We start from the raw sequence: 8,337 nt of genomic DNA on the forward strand, positions 1-8,337 counted from the left end.
CGGTCGTCGTCCTCATTGTCTCATTTTCCCGCGGGTAATCAATGCGAGGGCTGCCGCCGGTCAGGCCTTCCACTGATTCCTCATGGGCGGCGTAGTGAAGGCACGCCGACGCGCGTCCCACCCTGTCCCGCCATGTGTACACACGGCTGTCGTTCACTCGCCGCCGTCCCTTGTCGGTGGCTGCACACTCCCTCGTGTCACAGCCCCTCTCGCCCTCTCGCCGCCGACACCCGTCTTCCCTGACGCCCCTCTCCCCTTTCCCGGCCGACGACCATGGCCGAGCGCTACCCCGGTGACAGAGCGACAGCCAATGGCTTCGGCTGCCGCCACCTACCCGAGGACGAGGCCCGTCTACTCTACGAGGTGGACTACCCGGCGCCACCGGACATGTGGGTGCCGGATTCATGGAGGCTGAGCGTCGGCAGAGTCCCGGTGCTGCCGCCGCCCTCTGGAGCTGACCGACATGCGAAGATCGCGCGCATCAGATCGCCATCTCCCGCCTCGTCAAGCCATCAGATCGGGCGGCGCACGCGCGGCGGCGCAATCGTCATCAACGAGGGTGGCGCCCCTTCTCCTTCGGCCTCCATCTCCCGCCTCGTCAAGCCAAAGACCGAGCTGACGCCCCTCCCCATGAAGAAGGGGCACGAGGCCATGGCCGCCGACGAGGAGAGCGGCCTCAAATGGGCGCAGGACGACTACATCCGGTAGGAGATGGAGCGCCAGCGCCGCGCCCTAGAGGAGATCGCCGCCCGGCGCGGCGGCCGCGAGGAGGTGCCCGGGCCGTCCAACCCCGTCCGCCACGGTGACGCAGGGCAGGGGTGCCGCAAGGATGGCGGCTAGGGCGGCGACGATGACGACGACGGTGGCGGCTACACCAACTTCTACAGGCTCCTTGGCATGTAGAAGACTCAAGGCGGCGCGGCAACGGCGTAGTAGTTTTATTTTGTTTTTAAATTATGTTTTCAATTTTGTACAAATATCAATGAAATCGTCTAGTTTGACCGAATTTGTGTCGTGTTTGGCCGAAATTTACAGAGTTTAGTTTTTTTTAAAGGCGTCCAGGGCGACCTTGAGGCGGCGGTTCGAAAACCGACCGTCCCACGCTGATTTTATTGCCGGCTCATCCCCAGGCGGTGGTATTTCAAGTTCTGGAGAGCCGAATGGTTGGAGATGCTCTAAGATATTGTAAGATGCAAATTAGATCGGCTGGGCAAGAGCACACGGGCAACTGTTATATTGGTAGTGGTAGTAACTCCATACATGCCCAGCCTAGGAAACTTTTGCTGGCCGTTTTATTTTATGCACCTGATGTTGCGTGTGCGTGTGCGTGTGCGTGTGCGTGTGGACCCTCGTCTGGTGGCACAAACACAAGGCAGTGCAGTATGCATGCTGCTTGTCAAGGGGTGTTGTCCCGTGATCGTAGCTAGACGGCAGATGCTTGGTCAACATACTTGAATTATGCGAATAGACATGTCCTGACTGGCATCCGTCAGCACACCTGCGCCCTCTTTCCTTTGTGCGGGTGAGATCGGGAAGAAGAAGCAAGCGTCAACCACTTGTTGCCCTGATGTTACTCACGGGCCTGCCTCTTCACACTATGGCCGGCGCAGGCTGGGACCTGTTCACGGGTGTTTAATGGAGCATATCACGTGACGATGCACAACAAACAACAATGTATGGGAGGGGGCGACAAGAATGCCACGCATGAAGCGGTATGGTGAATAGGGTGCTATCGAATCCCTGCGAAGGCACATCCAACGCAAGTGTTGAATGACAAAAAAGCAAGGCGTCACTGAAAAAAAAATAGCGCCAAGATTCAAACCTTTACCGAACAGTTCTCCAGAACCTTTTGCCTATGACGCATGTGGTCCTGTCTGCTGCACTGCAGCTGCGACAACCTAGTGCCTGCGCGGTCCTGCCTGCCGGTCCACCTTCTGCTATAAGAGGAAAACATCAACAAATGAGAAAAACCAGGAAAAAACAAATGAGGTAAGAGGAGGGACCAAATCCCAACAGCAACGAGCGCTCGTGATTGCATCCACACTGGCATAGTTTTATAGGTTTGCTTTTTCCTATATATATATATATATATATATATATATATATATATATATATATATATATATATATATATATATTCTGAAAAAATAAACGGGCCGTGTCGTGCCGGCCCGCGTGCCCAGCCTCCAGGCCCAGGCATAACCCATGGCGTGCCGCGTGCCGGGCCTAGCCCGAGCGTTTAGCTCGGGCCGTGCCGTGCCGTGCCTGGGCCGTGTTGTTCCTGCGTGCTACCGGGCCGGCCCAGTTAGCACGGTCCGTTTGGCCAGCTATATCAATAATCATCTCACATGCTTGGGGCTGGAGGAAAAACCTTGAAGGTCACTCATCCAAATAAATCTTATTTGACGAACATTGCATCAAATATTTGGGAAGTCGCATGGGAAGGAGGGGTGGGGGGTTCGGCTGGTTCTCTTGGATTTTTTTCCTTTTGCTTTTCTTTTGGTTTCAGTTTGCATTTTCCTTCTTTTTCCTTTATTTCTCTGTTTACAGCTTTTTCCGTGTTATTCTATGATTCTAATTTCCTTTTTCTTTTCTTGTTTTACGTTTTGTTTTATGCTTTTGTAAAGTATTTAAGATATGATGAACAATTATCAAACACATAATAAATACTTTTTAAATACATGATGCACATTTTTATAATACACATGATACAATTTTAATACATGGTGAATATTTTCAATCTTTTAGAATACTCTTTTAAATATTTAAACTTGCTTTAACAATATTTAATATGAACATCATAGTATGTTTTACTATTCTTACTATGGCAACACATTTTTGAACGGGTAATCTATATGCATTTTTACGAAAGGGAATGGTTGTTTGCCCGACAATTTGCGGGCTCACTCAGCCATCCAGGTAAACCATAGACCATTGCAGTCTGCTGTGATACAAGAAAATCAAGCCCACCTGCCACAGATCAACCAGAAAAGATGGCGCATCGCACGACTTTAGGTGCCGCTACGAAACATCCGTCACTATACCTCGCTTGCTGCAAAAGGTAACGCCGCGTCGCCTCAAGGAATGCCCCCTAATGGGCCGGCCGGTGACACTTCGTTCATGGGTTAGTTTTCCCTTTTTTTTCATTTTACCTTTTGCAGTTTTATTTTATATATTTTAAATACATATATCCCAGAAAATAATTTACTTAAAATTTAAAACAAAAATCACTGGACACATAAAAAATGTCCAATTCTCAATAAAATAAAAATAAAAAATGCCATGCAGTGTAAAAACAATGTTCACCCATACAGTGTAAAAACAATGTTCATGCAACCTTTAAGAAATGTTGATAGCAGCCAGAAAATATCAGTGACATTAAAAATATGTTCGTACATATCAAATAATATGTTCATTACATTTAATGTTTTTAATACAATGCAAAAAATCCTGTGTAATTTTAGAAAATGTTTCGTATCTTCAAAAAATTATGTGATATTAAAAAAATCATGAAAATTGGGAAAATTGTACCTAAAATGTAAAAACGTTTGTACAGTTAAAATGTTTTGTGCAATTAAAAAAGTCAACTTACATTAGAAAAGTGTTTATGCGTACTCAAAACAATGTTTTAAAAATGTACATCATGTCTTTAAAAAATGTTCCGTTGTTCAGAAAGAAAATGTTAAGCATGTATACGAACGTGTATTGAAAAAGGTTGTCATTCATATTAAAAGAGAGAAAAATGGAAAAGAGAAAGAAAAGGAAGCGAAAAACTTGGGAAACACAAAAAATTGAAGGAAGAATTAAACCTATATTAAAAAAGGTGAAAAGGAGTAAATACATAAAATATAGAAAACCGATAAGAAGTCACACCAGAGCAGCTACATACCTTTGCTGCTTGCCGATCGAGGGCCAAGCCGCGCCCGGCTGTTTCCCCTCAAAGCAGCAGGCAAGACATACCATGCCGCCGAAGCGGTTGGTGCATGATGCAAACGAGCCCCGCACGTGGCGTTCGCAAAACCTGGTCGATCGGTGCCGATCCGCGTGTCCCGATCGACCACAGCTTATGTGTTGAGCTTGACGTAGCTGGAGCTCGGAGGAGCCAAATTAGGTTGGCTGGGGAGCAACAAGCTGGCTAGCCGGACGGATTCGCAACGGCCCGGCCTCGCTGCTTGCGCATGTACGGCCTTATCCCGAACTACCGTGGTTGTGAACTTGTGTGAGCGGTGACGAGTACCGAGCTCAAAAGGGGAAAGAAAACAGCAAGAAGGAACGAGTGTATCACGGCACGCGTGTGCATCTGAATTTGAATTAGATAGATCATTGTTTAAAAAAAAGTAGATAAATCTTCTGCATGTTGTTTAATTTGCTATACTGCAAAGAGTGTATGCACTGACAGCTTGCCCGCTGGCCACTGGCTGCATGCATGCATGCATGCATGCCGGACTATTTCCCCGTGCATTCGTGTCGCCCAATTTCCTAGAGCATGGAAACTCCCACAGTACCACAATTCAAACGCTTGATTCGTATAAGGCCTTTTTTTTTGTATATGGGAAGATGTGGAACACAGATAATGACACCTTGACACGGTGATAGTCTCACAAAGTGATGCCAGCTACTCTGTTTAAAACGTATAGTGTCAAAAAAAAACATCATGTATTTTGATATAGAGGGAGTAAGGGCATCTTCAACGGGACCCGCAAATTCCTCTTGCATCCATTAGCAGACAGAGGAATTAGTCCACGAACATGGATGCGGGGGCCACCATCCAACTATAGCCGCATTATTCAAAACATGTGGCTATAAGAGCAACTCCAATGGGCGGATCCATTTTGTCCGTGTCTGCCCATTTGGGTCCGTGCGGACAAAAAAACAATGCCCAATGGGATGGATTTGCTATCAACAGTAACTAGGGTGGTGGCTATCAGAACCGTTAGACGCATCAGGATTCACACCATTGGCTGGATAAGGTTCCGATTTGTTGATTTATTGAATTTCGCATGACCAGAGTGGAAGTCTGAGCTCTAGCTTTATGCACACAATATCCAGAAATGGCAGCCTATTGTCTGTGTTTTTAGACTCTCGGTCAGGGGAAGGTTGCAGAAAACTTTTGTAGATGATGGGCATCGCCAGTGTGCCATTCAGGCAACTAAATAAAGTAGTTTGTTTGGTTGTAACATTACTAAAGGTTCCAACCGTGGCATACTAATTTGGGGATGTAAACCCTGCCACTTGCACCGTGCATTAGATAAGGCCCGGCACCATTTCCCATTCGTGCATGAGCTAGAACTTTGTAATTGAAAGCCATGTACTCCTATGTTCGAACGGAAATGAGGCTGAGATAACGCCATGAGCACCTCATTCTCCGTACAAAATAATGCCAACCCGTTGTTTGATGTTGTTTTGCGAGTGTTAAGTCATCTAGGAATTGTGCAAGAATCCCATGTTTATTTTTCACCTGAGAGTCAAGTTGCATATGTTAATTCATCTGGTCATCTAGTTGATAAAACAGCGAGCTTGAGAACGGCGCTTCATTCTCTTTGATCCAATTTCAAACCGGTGTGGATGAAGAGCAACTCAGGTAAGAGTACAATGCAATCTACAGTATTAGTTAATCAGTTCTTATACTCCCTTCGGTCATTTTTATTCTGCATATAAGAATTGTCTGAAGTCAAACTTTACAAAGTTTAACCATATTTATATAAAAAATATCATCATCTACCATGATAAAGTTATACAACATGAAACTTTAAGTCATGACGCATCTACTAGTATTGATTTCACATTATGAATGTTGGTGTTTTTTTCTATAAAGTTGGTTAAACTTTATGAGGCTTGACTTCAGACAAATCTAATATGCGAACTAAAAAGGACCGGAGGGAGTAACATCTTCACGTTGCACCTCGATCAAATTGCGGGGGCCATACCATTGGCCTGGTTGTGTTCTTCCTTCGCCAGACCTCGACTCCGTGACACCCTCTCTGGCAGGGTAACCAATCCATTCTTGGTCTGATCCAGAAGTTATATCATCAATCCTCTCCGTAGGAACAATCATGAATCATTAATCTTTGGCTGTCTTCAACCTACTTATCTTAAATCGGTAGTGGATGCCAATGGTCTGCCTGGCTTTCGTAGGAATAGCTGCGCCGACTATAGCTGCCGTGTGGTGGACGACGAGTGACAGCTGCCGTTTTTCACGAAATTTTGAGATTCCTTACGATTTTAAGTTAATTTTGGAAATCGTGTGGCGGACGACGAGTGACAGCGGCTGTTTTTCGCGAAATTTTTACAAACCGCTGGTCGGAATGATTCAAACGATACCCCGTTGGAAAGATATCGACGAGGCGTAACTTTTTCATGTAGAACACTCTCTCTAATTCTTTACGGTTTAAGAGGAATTCTGAATTTACCCAAATGCGGACACTGTTTTTCGTGACACCCAAATCGACATGGGTACTTCATCCGAGTAAAAACCGCACTGCATCGAACGAAAAATCGCACTGCATCAGACGGGTAAGAGAACTGCATGGTTTCTTTTATTCAAACGTAATTTTTGTAGGACGAGAAAATAGAGTGCACTTCACATCGGGTGTAAATGAACCACAACACTATTAAGAAGTAAACCACATTACTTCTTTTCGCTTCCATAACATTTTTTTTGCACTTACGTGATGAACAACATCATACGATCGACCGCACTACTTCAGATGTAAAACCACACTGCATCCGTCGTTGGCTATATGCACTAGGTTTTTACAACCTGTGCACATCTTTGTTAGTGGGAGTGGACTACAGTGTCAAGAGTAGTGAACCACATAGATGAGACCTAGTGGACTATTTTGTGTGTGTGTGTGTTTCTAGTTGTTTTTCAACTGTTCTTCCAATAGATGTAAATGAATGTAAAGTGTGGACTGCAAGGACAAAGTGAGCGAACTGCAGTGGTTTGTTTTTTAAATGTACCGCCTTGTTAGTGCAAAATAGACTTCCTTTTTGGAAACAAAATAAAGAGAATTTTGAGTTTTCAAAAAATAATTACAAGTAAACCACATGGCATACAAGTGAACGACTACAAAAGGAAAAGGCATTGCGTCCTCGACAGCGACCGCCTGAAAGGACAAACAAAAGAACAAAAAGGGAACTGCACGCCCGTGCTGCTCCAACTGTTAGCAGCTCGTTGGCGAACTGCACGTCGTTGTTGGCTGTACTACGCCAGTTGGTGGAAAAGCACTGGATTTTTCATTCAAAAAATAAAAAAGTGAACTACAACATCCGCAATGTCGAGCTGCACTCTCACACACCTGCGTACTGCACGCCATGTTGCAGAGCTGTGGTCAACATTCTGCTCGCCATGTCGTCGAGTCAACCCCAATATAAACTGCACGAGAGGCAAATGAATCGCCGCAAAAAGAGAAACGCCAGCGTCCACTAAAAAACACAACACAGAAAGAATTGCCCTGCTGTACGACACAAATGATTTTGATCCTGCGGTGAGGTGGTCGTGGCAGTTGTGGCGGAGGAGGTAGAGGATGTGCGCTGTAGTCCAGGAGCTCATCGGCACCAGTGTTGCCCCGCGGTGGTTGTTCGTAGAACCAGCCACCAACGAGCCTGAAAAATGCACACGCACTCCACGTGAGCTGCATGAATCGAGTCATCGGATTGTAATGGAGATGATAAAAAACAGTCGACCCGCCCGAGCTGATTGCTCGATCCCCTTCTGCGAGAACGGATGGGAAGCCTAGCGCGTCTCGCAGTGTGGCCGTCCTCGCCCTGGCCGGAGACAGCAGACCCAAGCGTCTCGTTAGGTGGCCATCGTCCTCCTCTCTGGCCGCTGGAGGAGGCGAGGTGGAGGGAGGGCACACAGGGGGAGGCGCATTGGTGCGTGGTGAACTGCACTCGCGGCCCAGTGGAACTGTGTCGGGGTGCCGAGGCGCCACCACAGAGATGGGCCAGGATCGATGGGCAACGCAGAGGTTAGGGATGCGGAGGGAGGCGGAGCCCACGGTCGGAGCTGGCCACGTGGAGGTTAGGGGGAGTGGCGCTCCCTCCCTGCTTGTGTTACTCGTCACCGGTGTGCCTCAGAGGCATGGATCCCTTTCCGTTAGGCCTGAATCCGCCTCCCTTTCCAGGCCACCCGCCGCAAGATCTAGCGGGATTCACGCAGGACGACGAGGCAAGGCAGGGCCACAACAGATGCGAAAGTTGGAAGTCTGGATCCGGCCGCGGCGACCAGCAAGAGGTCGTCGGCGCTGGGGACGTATCGGGTGTCACTGGATCTAGGCCCCTGCGAGGTGCCTGCATGGCAGGAAGGGCCTTGCTCACCGGAGCAGGCAATGCCGA

Source organism: Triticum aestivum, chromosome 2A (genome assembly GCF_018294505.1).
Source record: "Triticum aestivum cultivar Chinese Spring chromosome 2A, IWGSC CS RefSeq v2.1, whole genome shotgun sequence".
Classification (NCBI taxonomy): domain Eukaryota; kingdom Viridiplantae; phylum Streptophyta; class Magnoliopsida; order Poales; family Poaceae; genus Triticum; species Triticum aestivum.